This window comes from Onychostruthus taczanowskii, unplaced genomic scaffold, assembly GCF_017590055.1.
Source record: "Onychostruthus taczanowskii isolate IOZ18803 unplaced genomic scaffold, ASM1759005v1 scaffold127, whole genome shotgun sequence".
Taxonomy (NCBI): Eukaryota; Metazoa; Chordata; class Aves; order Passeriformes; family Passeridae; genus Onychostruthus; species Onychostruthus taczanowskii.
In genome coordinates this window covers 940,119-958,141 of record NW_024498429.1, presented here as the reverse complement: position 1 = coordinate 958,141, position 18,023 = coordinate 940,119, and the positions used below count along the sequence as shown (strand labels likewise).

The 18,023-nt window shown below is 39.5% G+C and overlaps 1 protein-coding gene across 4 annotated transcripts in view; it reads left to right on the top strand.

Annotated features, from left to right (window-relative positions):
* LOC121331644 (transcription initiation factor TFIID subunit 4-like) overlaps positions 1-18,023 on the top strand; it is a 145,417-nt gene that overhangs the window by 99,652 nt on the left and 27,742 nt on the right. Inside the window, exons 15-16 of one of the 4 annotated variants that reach the window (XR_005952043.1) lie at positions 6,300-6,388; positions 8,327-8,431. The exons of the other annotated variants lie outside the window; for them this stretch is intronic. The gene's annotated coding sequence lies outside the window, so the exon portion shown is untranslated. The remainder of the gene's footprint in view (positions 1-6,299; positions 6,389-8,326; positions 8,432-18,023) is intronic. 4 annotated transcript variants of the gene reach the window in all.

The following is an 18,023-nucleotide window of genomic DNA, read 5'->3' as shown; positions in this document are numbered from 1 at the left end:
AATAATACATGGATCCCTTCAGATTTTAACACTTCACCAAAGGAATATTTTGTCCTAAGGAACAGAATTTAATTTTTATCGTCTATTGTCACTGTAAAAAATTTATTCTTTTGTAAGTATTATAATTTGATGAACAAAATAGTGGTCACCTTCAGTGAGTGAAGCATTTTAATTATAGCTCTGTATCTGAATGGATTATGATGAACAGCTTCCCTATCTCTCTAGAAGCTCCTTGTTCTCTTGCTGCAGTGCTTCAAGGAAAAATAAAGGTCTGGGGCAAATTCCAAAGGCTTCTGGTTATTTTTGCTTCCTTTTGCTGCTCTCCTAGCCCAAATTTTGCTGAACAACTCTATTGTTCCATTGGCAAACTATCCTTGAAGTTTTTGCCGATCCATGGATTTCCTGGAGCCATGAACTGTGTGCCAGTTCAGATGGAATTGCTCCCATCCCTCTCCTCCTAGCTTCAAACCATCCTGGCCAGCTCATATAGATGGCTGGCTGGAAGCTGATTGCAAGGTCTTGGAAGCTGCATCTGCATTATTCAATGTCTTTTGTAGGGAATAGGACCTAAAGTGCTGCAGAAGCTGTGTCACACAGCTTGGCTAGAAACTCCCTTTCTGCTGTTCTTCTGAGCTTATTAGGGCTGCTCTGCAGAAATAAACTCAACTCCTCCAAAATGTTTGACTGTATAAAGGTACTGGAATTTTGTATTAATTGTCTAAGACTGTCTGATATCTCTTCTTTGGGTTTCTGGAGATTATAAACATCATTATGATTCTGTGTTCTAGGGTACCAGCACCCTCTGAACCCAATTCCACCTTCAAATATCCAACCTCCTCTATGGTCTATGGCACTCTGAATTCTCCCAGCAGTTTCTAAGCTGCTTAAAGCCCTTGCTACTGATAATCTCTGCTTGCAAGGTCTGATTTGGCCAGAGATTTTTTGGCCTGCCCTTTTTTTTTTGGTCAAAATACAGTTTTTGCATTGAAGTTGCTAGTCTCCTCATTAACCTTTTCTGACTTGCATGTGTGCTTTTGTTGCATCTGGGACCCTGCATGCTTACTGGTCCAAAGAGATGTCATTTACAAATATCCCACCCTGGCATGTTCCTTTATTTTCCCTTTTCTGAACTAACTCTTGTTTGACACTGTACTTAGTTGCATTGGCTGTTTTTCAGTGAACAGTGCTGGATTTCAGTCCAGCTTCTTGGTTTACCAGAAATACTAACAATTTATTTTTGGAGATTGGATCCTTTTAGTAACACTCTTTTCATCTGAGCAGGAAGCTAATTTAGGAGTAGTGATGGATATTCTACTAAAGGCAAGAAGTTGATGGAAAAGATTAGTATTTCTGTTATTTAAGTACTGTTTGTTACCTAGAGAGAAACAGCTCTTCTACAGCTTTTGGAAATGTGAAAAAACTTGTGTTAATAACTGTAAGTATTTTCAACCAGCACTTTGTTTGAGAGTATTTTCTTTAAACTTTGTTCTCTGTCTTACATTGCCAGAGCTCATTTGGACTTCTTTGCTTGTTTTCAAGCCATAGCTAAACAGACCTTTTTTTTGGATGACAGGATTATTATAAATTATCCAGACCAGGCCCATCATTCCTGGACTAGTACAGCTAATTCTTTTTTACTACTTTTACCTGGGGACATGGAAAATCAGCAGTTTTGGAATGAGGTTAGTTTTACATGGTTTTTGGGGTTTTTTTAAAATTTGCTTCTATTTGCTACCATATTAAAAATGCCTTTCCAAAACATGGGAACAATATTTTGTAAAACAGTGGATGAGCAGGGACTCGGTGTTCCCAAACAGCACTGCTGCCCAGTGAGTGACTGGTTTCAGACATGAATACAGAGTGGCCTGGGCTCCTGGCACTGTCCCAGTCCCAATCCCTGCACTTCCTGCCCTTCTGTTGGCTTGGCCCTGGCTCTGGCACTCTGGGCTGACCCACCTCCATTTGGTAAACAGGGAGAAAACTGATCTAACAGCAGTAAAAAGTAAGTAGTTCCTGCTTGCTTGTTGAGGTACTTTGGCCTAGAGCTCAGTGAACACTGGAAAAGGAACTTAGAACCAGACAGAGACAGCAAATGTGAGATCACCTGCACTTCATTCGCTTCCTTTTTAGTGCTTTTCGTGTCTGCTCGTATTTTAGATGATCTGCTAGAAACACAGCTGCCTCTGTAGCAGCCAGAAGCTCATCAGGAATTCAGCCTGCTTATTATTATAATGTGCTTTAGATCAAGAGTGAAGTAGAAGAGGTAAAGAGAAACGAGATACCTTTGCAAGGATTCAGTTTCTCTGCCTGGCAGAGTTGAAAATACTGCATTTGTGGAATTTTTAGGGGCTTTCCATTTCTTTAGTAATACTAGACAAAAATTATTGGAAAATATCTTCTAAAGTCACAGCTTTTTGGAATTCATCATTATTATTATTATTATTATTATTATTATTATTATTATTATTATTATTATTATTATTATTATTATTATTATTATTATTATTATTATTATTATTATTATTATTATTATTATTATTATTATTATTATTATTATTATTATTATTATTATTATTATTATTATTATTATTATTATTATTATTATTATTATTATTAATCAGTGTGATTATCAAGGCAGGTACGTGAGGATCCTGGCCCACGTTATGTGCTTAGCAGCAGTGCTGCCCAGCTCTGATCTGTGCTGTGGTCCTGTGGTGCTCAGCAGTGGGTGACACAAACAGGTTACAACATTCAGGACAGCCAGCCCTGAAGTTCTTCAGATATCATCCCTAAGCACTTTTAATGTCAGATTAAATATAAGGTTTGGGTTGCTTTTTTTACCTTAGTTGCTTTTTGATTGATTTTGAATCTATTCAGTTAATATTTTCAGTGTTTTGTTTTTTTTTTCCTTGAATTATAAAGCTTTTAAAAATTAGAATTAAAGTTTTGGTTTGTTTATGAAATAGATATTTTCATGTAATTGTAAGAGTTGGAGCTTTAAAAAAAGGATTAGCCATCTCAAGACTAGGTCAGGTGGCTTTACAAGCTAAATATTTGAGTACTGCTAAGGTGGCATGAATGCAGAATTTTCATACTTTTAAGTCCCTCATTTCTTATTATGGAATGAAAGTGTGGAGGTTAAATACAAGTATTTTTCTGTATTTAATAATAGTAATAATTAAATTATTTGGGTTTTCATCAAGACCTATGGCTAGTATCCCAAAATACATAAATACAGAGTATATGTTTGAAATATCTGAGGGTATAATTTGTTTAAATATCAAGTGAAAGCCCTCTCCTGGTACTTGCTGGCACAGATGGTTTTTGAATACTGAGCTTCCAAAGGCAGCTTCAGGGCTAGTTCAGTGAATCACTGCTTATTGAAGACAGTCATTTTAGGGATAAGAAAAAGCCCTCTTCCTCACACAGCAGCAGAGCAGTCATCTTAAGAATATTCAGCAAACTGCCCCAAACACCATCTTTCAAAATGTGCAGGACCATATGTTGGGCCAGTGCTCAAGGGAGATCTGATACTCTGGGTGTTTTCTCATCCACTATATTCCAGCCATTATATTAGTCAAGAAAGATAATGTTCTTGCAGACATGGAAAGTCCCAAACCTAACAGTTAAAACAGAGATGTTTTGTGTAGAGAAAAGCTAATTACTGAAGTGATTGTGAGGTGTATTTTGGGTACGAGGCACCACATTTTTTAATTAAATTAATCTTTCAGATGGTATAATTTGAGTATTTTAAAGCTGTTTTCATGTTTAGGTTTTGTACAAAACATGATTAAGATTCTGGTTTAAGACACTGAAATCTGTGTTGTACCAGAGGCAGACATAGAGAAGATACTTAATTTTACTGTTTGTTAGGCCTTTATACTTTATTAACTCCTGATTTCTAAGTGGAAATGTAAGGATGGATTCAGGATTTTGTGGGAAGCACTTGGGTATGTGCTATAGTTGGAAAAACTTTTGACTGCAGTCTCTTTTTGGTTATGCAGTACTGAATGTGATTCATGTCACCATTTCAGCTGACATTCTCACCTCATGCTTGGGTTATCCATGGACATTTCAGCAACACCTGCAATTGCTCCTCAAATCCATTGTCAGTATTTTAACAACATTAAGAAGAAATCAGGGTACTAGGTAATTTTCTCTTTGGAATGGGTTAGACATGAGTTGTCTCTTGGAAAACCTGGCCTTGTTTCCTTCCTTTCTTGCCCTTTTAAACCATAAGGGATGTGTGCTGTGTCCTGCAGAAGTGTCTGCTACAGGAGGGCTGTGCCTTGGCTTCTGTCCAAAGTTTCCACTCAGTGAATATCACCCACTTCACAAGGTCATGAATCAGCCAGTATATGAGGCATAACTGCTCCTGACAGACCCAAAAGAACTAGAACCAAGTAGTCTTTTATTTTGGGGAAAAAAACCAGTCATCAGCATTGGTGTTCTCTGAGCAAATCTTCAGGTTGTTCCCTCGCCTTTCTGGAGCTAAAGTTTATTTTATGGCATCCACTTTCAAAGGTCCTTGGAACAACTTGTTCAACAGCTCAAGTCTCAGCTTGGTCATCCTGCTGTATGGTTGGCTCTTGATAAATTACTTTTTGTTTAAAGTGGTCAAGATATGCTTAGAAAGCACTGGAATCTAAAGCCCTTTACACTGGTTAAACTTGAGTTATATGGAAGAGATACAATGGAGCAGAACACCTTTTGCAGGCATTTATGGATCAAGAAGCTAAAGTTTGCTTTTTGTACTCTTTAAGCCTGTAGACTAAGAGCAGAACAGGAGGAATTTTTATGATTTGTTGTATCATTACCTTTTCAAGCACTCTTTGCTCCATGTCTCATTGACATGATAGAATGCAGTGTTCTCTCAGACCTGTTTTGGTGTAGGATGTCACTGCTGCTGACAGTTATGATTTCATTTGAGGTATTCCAAAACTATCACTTAAATTTATGGGTTTGAATTCTCTAGGAGACAGAAGAAAGGAGTCTGTCCTTATATTTTTTTTAATGGAATTACATGCATACTACTTTATAAATATTTGAAAATCTCAAGTTTGGCTTCAGCTTCTCTTTTACTTCTGTTTTGTTTTACTTCCTGTTTTCAAACTTAAATTAGTATTAAAATAGTTCACCATAAACGTGTTGATATCTATTTCAAAAGCAGTATTTTGAAACACTCTATAGATGATATCCTAATTAGTAATTGTGCCTTTTTCCTTATTCTTAAATGGATGAGACTTCAATTTAAAAATCAACTGCCCCAGCGATGAGTTTTCATTTTAAAAAATTTAATTCAAACTGTGTTTTAGCCCACGATGAACACAAACTGGTTTTTTTAAGACTTCTGGTTTTATTTTGTGAAGTAAAACTTCCAACATTAATGCTTCTTACAGACTTAGCAGTAAAACTAGGAGGACATTGAAGATGATGGATAATGCAATGTTTACATTGATGATTAATAACTGTGACTGGGAGTGAATGTGTAGAAATACATTTCCATGCCTGTTGCAAACAGGCAGGAGTACAGGCAGTGAGTCAGGAGGCAGGAGAACATTTTTGCATGGATCTCAGTTCTCAGGAGGAAAAAGCCAGGCAGCAATGCAAGAAAATAGCAAGTGGGCTCTGTGCCAGGAAAAACATTCTTTTTTTACTAGTAGAACAGGTTTGCATGCTGTGTGTATTCCTTTGATCTATGGAACACAAAATATTCTGACAGGGGTTCAATGATATTAATAATTTTTCCTTATTGGCCAAGATAAATTTGATTTTTACTTCATTTGGAGATGGAAGTTGGTCCCCCCTGAGTGCATGATGTTGATGTGGCATGGAGGAGGACACCATGAGAGCATTTTTTTCTCTGCTTCTCAAAGATTTCTACTGCATTCTTACTTAAGTAGTTTTTTGTTCTTTCTCTTTTTTTTTATAGAAATCCTTCTCCTTGGTTAATAGAAAAAATCCCCTACAGTTTTAAAAATAAAATTTTATTGATATGGTAATAATAAAAACAATTTTTTATTTATGGATACCTTGTAAATATAGTGTGTGCAGCTTATTAGCATGGAAAATGAGAACTTGGCACAAAGACGTCTGAATAGCTAAGAGTTCATCCATTATTTGTCAATCCCTATGGAGCTCCACTGCTATTCCTGTGTTTTTCTTGCAAAAAGCTACCTTGAGGATGTGTGGGGACAGAGGGTATATGAGTTTGTGTTTTGGGGGTTTTTTGGGAGTTAGTTTTGGCTTGAGTTTTTCTGTGTTTTCAGTTGTCTTCTCTCTGTCTTCCTGATTTTCAGACACTAAAGGATAGAATCTATTTTGCAGTCTCTGTTTTTCTGATGCTTATAACTACAGATTTCTTCCTTCTTCTGGCTAAATAAAACTGGTAAGACTAAGAGAAACATGGAAGGTCTAGCAGAGGGTTTGTCCATTGACTTTAGAAGGTAAGGCCCAAGGTGCTGTGACAATTTTAGATGTCATTGAAAATAATTTTTAAAACCTGACCAGAAAATTTTCAAGGTGTAACTTTTCAACCTGTACATGGAAAGATTCATAGCTGTATCTTAAGGTGGCAATGTTTCCCATTGAAGTAATTCTTCCCTAGAGCAGTCAGATGAATCATCAAATAGATTAATTTCCTTCTACTTCAGTCCTATTCAGTGCTAGGTAAATTTTGTGGAATAATCTTTTTCCTCCTTGTCTAAAATATTTTTTTAGTGAAGTTAAGGTTCTGGAAAAGTCTGAAGAACTTAAAATGTATTAAGATGCATATTTTTGGATTTTTTCAGCCAATTCTTTTATAGGTAGTCAAGTAATGTGTCAGTCCTACAGAGAGTGACAATTAGTCATTTAACATTTTTAGTTTACCCTGAGCCTTTGGGCAAGCAGTCTTCAACTTCAAGGAAATTTGGTTGCCAGCTTCTAAAGTAAACAGCCTACCTAGGAGTGCTGAACAGAAGTTATTTGACCTGCTGTCAGCTGCAGAACCAGACCATTGTTCAAGCTGGGTGTCCCTGTGGTGGGAGTGAAACTCCAAATAAGCTGCTCCACTTCACTCTTCCCCTGCTTCTAGTAAGAGAGGGATGGAGGCAGAGGGGTGAGATAACAATTACTGAAAACAAACAGCAGTGGGATAGGAGATGCACAGGAACAGAGCAATATCCACAGCAGAAGAGCAGGAGGTTTACACACAGAATTCCCCACCTCGGCTCAGCTCCGCGTGGCTGAGGCCAAACCAGGACCTGTTCCTGTGGCTCAGCCGTGGCACATGGGTGTTCCCAGAGCAAAACCAAGGAGGTGGCACTCCCACAGCTGCATTTTGTGTCCTGAGCCGGCAGAAGCAGTGAGGGACAAACCTCCAGAACGCTGGATGGTCGGTGTGGCACTGCCCACTCCCGGCTGTGCCCAGCAGGGCTCTGCCAGGCTCTGCTCTCTGCCTGGAGCTGCAGCCTCGCCCCGGCCGTGTCCTGCTGAGGACACTCCACAGTGCTGCTCCAGCAGCTTCCCTGGCTAGGAAACCCAACAAAACACCACAGTTCTGCTCTATGCCACGTTTTCTTCCCCCTAAAGCCACGTCCCAAGTCATGGTGTGGGTGGTATAGAATAGCAATGGCCATGCCTCCCTCTGCAGTGGCACTGTGCATTTTGTACAGCTGAATGTGGTCTGTTGATAAAAAACTATGAATTCTTAAATTGAAAACAAAAGCCCAACAGATAAACATTTAATTCAGAACTTGCTGTCTTACTATGTGTTCAAAAAATCCCTTCATTTTCAGTAGTGCAATTGAAAACAAGCTTAGTGTGTAAGAAAGAGAAATGAAAAGAGCCTTTCATGGTTTCCTGTTACCATGTGCAAGTCTTCCAAGGTTTTACTGTAAGTCAGAATGTTTTTATGAGTGTTTAATATGTGCATATCATATGTATATCTGTGCACAAAATTTAAAGGCAGGTCCCTATTACAGGCTTCGTAAGTGATGTCATCGTGAAATGACACAATATCAGCAGTTCGTGGTGCAGGCAAATTCATTTTGCTGTTCAAGGAACATGATGCGTGTTAATCCCTGCGATCTGTTCTAAATTTTAAGAGTATTTTGAGCAAATACTTGTTTCATTTGGAAAGGAATGCTCACCCTTCTTTTATTCGTGTTGACCAATCTCCTACCGTCTGCACTCCTCCTTCAGAATTTGGCTGAAATTTGCCAACAATAAAATTCAAAGGTGGAGCTCAAATATTTAAATTTTGAGCTGAAACAAGCTTTTCAGCTTTGTTAAGAACTGTTCACAGATAATGGAACAGTGTGCTTTGCACATCCTTCCTTTGTAGGAGTGATGGCAAAGTGGGTCCTGTTTGGCCACATTCATGAGAAGTTGAGCGTTGGAGCTCCAAACCTGCAAGGACATGTGCACATGCTTAACTTTAAGCAGAGTGGTGAGTTTGTTTGAAGTCAGTAATGTGCCTCGTGTAGAACATTAATTACCTGCAATAAGCTTTTGTTGGAGCACTGTGTTCCTGTCAATCTCCCTGCATTTCCCACTGCATGAGCTCGGCTTTGCTAATCCCTGACTGGTGCTGGTGTAGGAAAACACTTGATTTTCTGTATTTCCTTCTACAGTAAAACCAGGGTTTTCTGTCTAGAAATTGTCATATTGCATGCTTTTGGAAAGTCTTTTGTTTATTTGACCACGGAAGTCTTTGGGAGTAATCAGTGTGTGTTAAATGCAGGTTTATGAAGTTTCCCAATGTGTCTTGGATATTATAGGCAGTATTTTGCTTTCAAAGAAATAATACAGTAAAAATAGCTAATAGTAGGATCTTCGTCTTGGTGCTCCTTTTGTTCCATACTCTGTTCTAGTGAATGACTAGGAAAAAAGGGGGTTTTTGTTTTTGTTTTGCCTGGAGTCAAACAGGAGCATGCTGGTTAAAGGGATTTTGTGGGGGCTGGAGAGGGCCTGAGGGAACTCGGAGAGACATCTACCACCAGCAGCTTGTCTGTTCTAGCTAATTATAGCTGGGGTACTGTTTACTTTAGTGGTGTACTCCTTATTTATTAGTTACTTGGTTACTGCTTGCCTTCAAGTTACAGGCTGGCAGCCAGTTCCTGCAGGGGAGGTGCAATAGGGAGGGAAGGGCATCAGGCAGAACTGCAGCTCCCCGACCTTGGCAAGATTTCTGAGGCTGGTGGAGTTTGGGATTTTTTTAATACTGGCAAGCTGAAAGATGGTCAAAAAGAGAAGCAGAGAAGTTAAAAAATAGTGGCTACTTAAGGAGATGTTTTACCATCTAGAAGGACTGTGGTGATAAAATTATCATGAGTGTCTCCATGACTTGTAAGTCAGACTTGGGTTTTTTCCCTCCTTCTCCTCCCGTCTTTGGAGAAAAATCTCACTTTTTTTGGCCTATGTGAAGTTACAAAGATTTGCAAAAAATTCTGGTCTTTATAGCTTTTTAACCAGTATGAGTTTGTGGGATTCTGGAGTTAGTTTCACGGGGTAGTTTTGCTAACGAGTTACAGATCACTCTTCCAAGCATGACTGAATAGACACACAGACATTTCACAGTGTTAACTAAAACAAAGTTAAATTATTACAAAACTTGGGTATGGCAACCATGGGCCACTCAGGAGTCCCGGTCCCTAGGAGTCAGACCTCTGGACCCTTGAACCACTTTGGGAATTCTTCCTGTACCTCACCCTCCAGTGTTTGTGATGAGCTTTGAGCTGGCCTGTGGATGAGGTGTCTGAAGCAGGTCGTGCAGTAGACCTATTTTCACTGGCTTTTGTTATTCTGTTTGTAGTATTCTTGGTTTAATAATTATCTCAGCAAACAAAAGGGCAAAGAGCAGCAGTGTTGTATGGGAAGGCAAATGAGAAGAATTATGAGGTTTTCTGCAGCTGTGTTTGAGAAAGTAGAAGGTATCATAAATAGTGATTTCTGTGCTATAGCAGCATGAAAATAGTGTTGGTCCATGGTAGAGTTTAATCAAGAAAGGGGATAATTCTCCAGTCTTTTTGAGCATGACACTCTCTTGCAAAGACAGGAGCCTAACAAGAGCTGAACTTCTGTATGATGCACCAATTACTGAACAATTTAGAGGAAGCTCTGCCAGGAGAATGAGCAAAAAGTTCTATTAAAAAGGCAAAGTTCCTATCTGGAAAGGAGAAGGAGGAATACGAGGAGCACAACAGGTTAAACAGCCTTGGCCAAAGAAGTGAGTACCTCTAGGCAGAGCAGCATCTCTAATCAGTGGTAGTGGTATGAGCTCTGAGGGGAGGGAAGTTCAGGCTGGTGCTCTCATGTAACATTAAAAAGGACAAGCAGTCTGTCAGGGGAAACAGTCATTGGTGTGGGATTTCTTCTCTTGATCAAAAAGACAGCAGCACTGCAGCCTGCTTTATCTGTAGGGGAGGTGTTGGCAGAGGGCAGTTTTTTCCCAGGCCATTTCAGTGGCCTGTGGTACGTTTTTCCTGATCCATAAAAGAAGCCACCTGCATTTCTCTCTTTTGCAGGCTTTTGTTAAGTCTGCAAAATCCCTCATTTTTCTCTTTTTATTCTGTTTTCGTTTTTATGCTATTACAATTTTTTAAAAAGCAACTTTAAGAGACATCTTTACAAAGCAAAAAATGAGCTACATCTAATGAACTTGAAAAATGAGCTTAGTGCTTGTCTGCAAAGCCAAAATTACTTTTCTCATCTCTGTAAGTAATTTTTATGAATAGCATTCCGTTTCAGTACCTTGAAGCTCAGTTGAAGGAGGGAAGGGGAAACAAAGTGCACTCTGCACAAGCTTGCTCCTGCCCCTGGACACCATTGACAGCCGTAGGTGTGTTGCAGTTTCGTAAAACTTACATTGCCACAAAATTTTTTAGCAAAAGTTTTTACCTTCAGCTGTGTAGCTGCAGTGAGATGGGATAAATTTGATGCTGCTGTTGACTTAGTTTTTACCTCACTAAGTAACAGAACAGTGAAGAACTGCAGGTGCTGTTCCCTGGTGTTCTTGTGAGCTGTGCAGGTAGTCAAAGTAATAATAATTTGCCAGTGATGTTAAGAGCAAACATACATCAAGATTTCAAGTATTCAAAATATTTCTTAAATAACTCAGAACCAATATAGAAGGGTTTCCAGAAGAAAATTAGAAGGTAGGTTTTCTCTCTCTAAAGAAATAAATAAAAATTGCATCTTTGGTAGTATTTGCCATCGTGTCTTATGTCTTGATTGAGAATCCAGAAGAAGAATTATTTTACTTACTTCAAGAAGTACTATGAGCCTGAATCTTCAATTAGTTGTTTTTTACTGTTGTGAATTGTTCCTTATTTTAAGGAGCTTAACTGTACTGGGACATGTTCTATGGCTTCTCCTGGTTGAGGACATGAAGTAGAACAACAGGTGATTGTTCTACTTCATGTCCTCAGATCATTAATTTTCAGTTTTGAGTGTCCAAATCACTTAAGCAATAGTACATTATTTTAGAAAATTCCTGATGAAGAGCATCTGGAGTAAAGTCTTAAAGTACAGGCTAGAGTCAGTTGTTTGTCCTAACTCTGGTCTCTGCATGATCAGATCTGGGTGTGTACATTGTGTATTTCAGTGTGATGTCTGCCCAGTCTGCAGCAATTTGTGGAAATTACAAATGTTTAATGAGCATTTTAATGCTTTTCAGTTGATATTGTTGATAGGTACTGAGGACTCCAATGTTCCCAGTGTCTTCAGAATTCTCTACCTTGATCTATTTTGTGGCCCATGAGTAGATATTATTCACATATAGAATTTATTTTAGCTATAGTGATTAATAGGTCAGTTTGACCTATTGGGGTTTCTTTTCTACAGTGCCATATATAAAAAAATGTAATGCAATCCATAATTCAGCTTGTGCAGCCTATGTTGGGCTGTAAATCCTGGTTGGTCTGCAGTCAAATGCATTTCTTATATTACCTCTACTGGGATACAAGATTTTGTGGGCTTCATACAACTTCTAAAAAGATATATATTTCCTTTTTTCCTGGTGGTGATGAAGACCAATTACTTTTTAACATAATTTTCTATATTTCGGCCCTTATTCTCTAGGTATTATATACTGCTGTGGTAAATTTATTAAGTTTTACTGGGTGTGTGGGTGGGAGATAGCAAAGCTATGTTTCTCCTTGTGTAACTGTTTTTCCAGCTACAGATTCTACAAAATTAGATTTTTGTTTGTCATATTTAAATGATGAATTTAACGTAAGCCTTCTAATTTCAAAATAATTTTTTAATGAGGCAGTATCATCTGCAACTTCTGAGTTATTTAATTAGTGCATATACTGAGTGAGATTCATTGTTTTTTAAATTAAATGTGTAATCCTATAAGCCTTAATAATAGTTACAGTTTTTAAGAGTTTCAGGGGGGTATTTTTATCTCCAGCATTCAGTTGTTTTATGTAAGTAGCTCCTTTATGAAAACTTCAGATTTGTGCTGAATTTCTGATACAATTTTTCTCCAGAAGACCTAAGAGCAGCTCATGAGTAGCTTTTCCTGCCCTCTCCCTGCCCAGACAAAGGCCCTGTCCTGTCCCTGCTGGGATGGGTGTCCCCTTGATCCCTGAGCCCTGTCCCTGCTGGGATGGGTGTCCCCTTGATCCCTGAGCCCTGTCCCTGTTGGGATGGGTGTCCCCTTGATCCCTGAGCCCTGTCCCTGGCTCTGCAGGGATGGGTGTCCCATTGATCCCTGAGCCCTGTCCATGTCTGGCTCTGCTGGGATGGGTGTCCCATTGATCCCTGAGCCCTGTCCCTGCTGGGATGGGTGTCCCATTGATCCCTGAGCCTTGTCCCTGCCTGGCTCTGCAGGGATGGGTGTCCCATTGATCTCTGAGCCCTGTCCCTGCCTGGCTCTGAAGGGATGGGTGTCCCATTGATCCCTGAGCCCTGTCCCTGGCTCTGCAGGGATGGGTGTCCCATTGATCCCTGATCCCTGTCCCTGGCTCTGCAGGGATGGGTGTCAGGTTGGGTGCACACCCTGAGCTGTGTCCCGTTCACCCCCGCAGCCGCTCACACTCTGCTTGCAGTGCAGCCACCCCTGGCTCAGACCAGCCCCAACCCCAGAGTGCCCATCAGAGAGCCCCTGCACCTGCTGGGCTGTACCTCTGGAGGGAATTGTTCTCCCAGGTCTGATAACAGGACACTTCTGGCTGGCTGTGCTGGATCATCCTGACCTTTGGGATCCAGATCCATGAGAAGCATGTCATGGTGACAGAGCACTGCAGCAGTCATACTTTGTCTCAGTTGATGGGGGAGTTGCAGCACACAGGGTGATTCGTGTTGACAGGAAGAACTTGCAGATAGGCAGCCTAAAATGGTGAAATCATTATAGAAATTTATTTAACTGGTTGAGTGGCCATAGCAGATTGGTTGGGCCAGCCAAATCTGAAGACTGTGAGGATGGTTTCTGCTCTTCTGCTTTTTTTTCTTTTTAAGATTAATTTTTGGCTCATTTATATACATCTTTGGAACATATTTAAATATATATTTGGAACCTTTTTAAGTCTTTGAATATTTATGCTAATAGCAATATTAATAGTAATTGATAAAATATTATATATATTTTTTCATCTCTGTTCAGACATACAAAAGTTTTGTTGTCATGGTTAAATTTTGAGGAAAAATATTGAAAACAAGGCAGTCATAGAATTGAAAATAAATCCATTGAATTTTTCCTTACATTTCATTCTCTTTAGAAGAATGTGTCAAGCAATTTAGCGAATAATATAGTTTCACGACTTGTTTTAATTAATTCACAAAGCATTTTTCAATTACTTGTTATTCTGTGGTTTTAAATCTCTTATCTGTGACAAACATCAGACTTTTGTTTACAGAAATTAGATAAAGATGAGGAGCTGCCTTAAGTGTTTAAACAATGCTCGTCATTAAAGAATCTATTTTTGAGTTACATTTCCTTTTTTGCTTTTAGAAGTGAAGTTTTGCAGGCTGATCTCATACTTTTTCCACAACCACAGTAAATTCTTCTGCTAGGTATTAGCTGCAGCACAATTTTGCCTAATTAAAAGAGAGATGTGACAACCTGGGTCCATAAGTGTAAAACAGGGGCATCCCTAAGTGAAGAACAAAAGGGATGACATTTTGTCACTGCATTTTGTTTGCAGGCAGTGTGTGACACTCTAAGTGTGACAGTCTAAGCTGTCTTCCTGCAGTTTTTGTTCATACAGGATGATGCTGGGTTTGAATGAGACAGGGAAGCCTGTTGGTCTGGCAATATTTGTAATGCATTATTATTTTTCTCCAAAGCACCAGATCCCACAGCCAGCCCTGTGTATTTGTTATTACAGGCAGTTGGCTCTGAGAATGAGACCTGGGAGCACCTTTTCTTCTTGACTTTAACCAAACCCTCACCAGTCACCTACATTTATGTATTTCCTTAGAACTTAATTTCAACAAGTTTTAGTCATACCCTCTAGGATCTCCATAATACAATTCTGTAGGTACAGCAAATTCCTCAAATCGCCGTTAGCAGCAGAGCACACAGGCATGTTACAGACTAAGCACGAGAGACCTAAGTCTGTAGAGAGATATATGCTTTGAGTATTATCCATATTAAAAAAGAGATATCCCAAACTTTGCATTTAAAAATATTTCTCTGAAGAGTCTCCTTTGGTGTAAATGCTGATGTGTGCTGGCATTAATGGTTGTGTGGAGAGCACGCCGTAGCCCGGTAGGGTGGGAATTCTTCCATTGTCAGTCTGGCTCTGCTTCCATCTGTGGCTTACTCTAGCTGTCTTTATCTCATGTGCTCTTATCTTGTTCATTGCTATTCATAACCCATACTTTGTGAAGATGGGCCTTTATTCCTAAGAAATATTTGCCAAGTTCCTTGTTCCTTTATGTAAAGGAACAATAAATACTATTTGAACATATATACCTTTGATTTGTTTTCATTCCCAGTTTAATTATGCAGTGTGTATTTTAGACACATATGCCAGATTCTTGTCTTACATTAATTTGCCTTTGCATGTTAACAAGCACAAAAGGCAAGCAAGCAAAAGCAGTGTCACTGTCTAGGTACCACCTCTGTGCTGTGGTGATGGCCCTGCTTCAGGAGAAGGCAGCAGCCAGGTGGTTCTCAGCTTCTGGATCATTTAAGGAAATTATCTCCAAATATGTAGAAGATGAAAACCTGGCAAGTTGTCAGCTGTATGAGACAAGAGATCTCTGACATTTGGCTCCACTCCTCTCTTCTCTTTTTATTCCCCAAACTCCTGCTGTGTTCAGCTGGGGAGAGAAAGGCTGGTTGTGTAGTTAGGTCGTGGTAAGCAAGTGCAGAGTATAAGGTGTGCTTTTCAGTATTTCTGGTCACTGGTACAAATCCTGTCAGCTGGAACTGGTGTGTTCCAAACCTCTGCCTTTAGTTTTCAGGCTGTGGAGTTGAGCTGAGCTATGTGATAGGAAGGGAGAAGTAATTACTAAGAATTCTCAAAGCAAATGGAAGTGCATGGATCTGGGATTGATGTTCTGATATGCTGCTGCACAGGTACTATTTAAGGTTACCACTTCTGATTGAAGTCTCTTTTTCCTTTGTATGAAAGCAGCATAATTAATCAGGCTGTAATAAATTCAGGTACTGCTAGTTTGTCACCTGAAGAGAGAAGTTACCAGAGCAGGCTGAAATCTAACTGAAAATATGGTCACATTTAGTATTTAAAGAGCTCTTTTAACATATATAGTGTAACAGTAGGCACCTTGTGGTTAGGCTGGGAAATGTGTGTTGTATGGTTTGAAATACACCTCCAAAAATAAGTGAAAGATGATACGAAATTCTCCTGCAAATTTTAAATTAAAAAAATACTGTTCTACAATGCATTTTACAGGTTGGCAATGGAATTTGGCATTCTAGATAAGGAGTTTGCAGCTCTAAATGTTATCTGATTTGTATATTTAGTTTTGTCTTTATTAACAAAAATCTCAGATTGTATCAGTGTGAAAGTTACGTCAGGTACAGTCTATGCCCTCAAAATCAAGAATGACCAAACAAGCCAATGTTTTGGCTTGTGGTTTAAGTTGTTACTTTTGGTGATCACTTACAAGTGTTATTTGAACAAAGGTGCTGGTTTTGGTGCCGTGCACAGTTTAAGTTATCATTACTGTTTGTGCTGTTTTCAAATGTCAGTGCTGTTTGAATCCTGTCTGTAGTACAGTAGGAAAATTCCATGAGTATGTTTGTTGAAAAAAAAAAAAAGAAAAAAAAGAAACAAATATCAGATGCTAGGCATTGCTATATTTGCTTAGGTGATTTTAAAAATGCTTTTTATTTATATTACTGAGGGAGATGATACTTTAGCAGTGCCTCTGTTCTGGGGCTTCAGAAGGAGCGTGCCAGTGCCAGGACTGCTCTGGTTGCCGTGTGAGTGGCTGAGGAGGTCACTGCCACGGTCTGTGCCCGGGCACTCGCTGGGTGCCCGGCCAGCGGGGTCACGGTGCCCGTGCGAGCCCTGCCCCAGCGAATCGGGGCGGATCCGGGATAATGGCTTCAGCAGGGGGCACCGGGGAGCAGCTGGGGGCACAAAGCCCTTCATCTGCACAGCTGGATCCGGAGAGAACATCTGTCTGTACTCTTAGACTCGACACTTCTGTTAATACTGGGGGCTGTATTTGCGTTTGTTAGATTATTTTGGTAACAGTACTTTCCCGTCTCTAGTGTTCCATTTCTTTCCATAATCCCCTCTCACAGCAAAATCAGTATTGGCAATTCAGAAGAAATAGAACAATTACTTCCATGTAAGCCTCTAACAATTATTAACTTTCCTATACTTTCCCAGCAATGGTTATATGTGTAAGTCCCAGTAAAGAGCAGCTGTGGAATGAAAAGAAAGGAATTGCACAAAGAAGCTGTTTCCCTGTGCTGAGATTGCCCTGGAAGAGCTGTGTGCGAACTCCCTCCTCGCAGCCAGAGCTGAGGAGAAGGAGCCCATGTGCCCGTATTCCCGGGATATTTCAGTCAGGAAGCTCCTCTCTCTGCCTGTGAGGAAGTGAATGGGATGATGGGAGGGCAGGATTTTTGAATTTACAGGCCAATGCACACTTGACCATAACTGAGTTGATTATAAACATTCTTATAATGATTTAATGCCAATGTAAAGAACACAGGGAGGAGAAACTTGCATTCAGAAAAGCGGTGTTGGAAAGGAGCAGTCTTGGTATCTATGAAGCTTCCCTGCTTACTCCTATTCATGTCTTTCCCTTTCCTTATATGTACCCTATATGCTTCAGAAAAACAAATCTTGTAAACATTTGCTCAGTTTTGACATAGAATAATAAAGCAGACAAGTGTCACATGAATGATTGTGACACTTGTACAAATGTCTGTGAGCTCAAACAAGACAGGCAAATTATGTTTTGACCCAATAACTATAGCTGTCTTAGGTAGAAAAAAAATGCCAATTTATCTAAATGCTTAACTCAAGCATGCGCTTCAGACTTAAAAATTTTGCAGAATCATAGCTTCTGAGATTAACAGTTTGCATATTAAAAGCATGTCAAGATGCATCATCGTTCCAGCTTCGCTTTACTGAGAAACCACAGTTTGGGTGGATGGCAGGCAGGAAAATCAAGCTGGGTGTTTTGATTCCCTTTCATACTGATCAGACCATCCTTTTGCCATTCCTACATTCATCCACTTAGTCATAATACTGTGGAAAAGAGAATGAGGAAGACTTTGGCTATGTCATTCTTTGGCACTATCAACTTCCCAGATTTCCTTTCAACTTGTCACAGTGTCAGGATTCTGGGGTGGTTGTAAGAAGTTCTTTACAGCATGGTAAATACATCTGACTCCCCATGAATGAATGTGGGGTAGCTTGGTTGTGGGGCTCAGATGCGATGCTGCAAATAATTTGTCATTTTTCAGTTGAAAAATTTTTAATTTTGCCGAGTTTTTGTAAAAATTCCTGGACTGTGTAAATTTTGCCATGTCTCAAAATAATTCCAATTTATCATTATTTCCAGTGTAGGTGTTTCTGTAGTTACATACCCCCTTGAAGCCT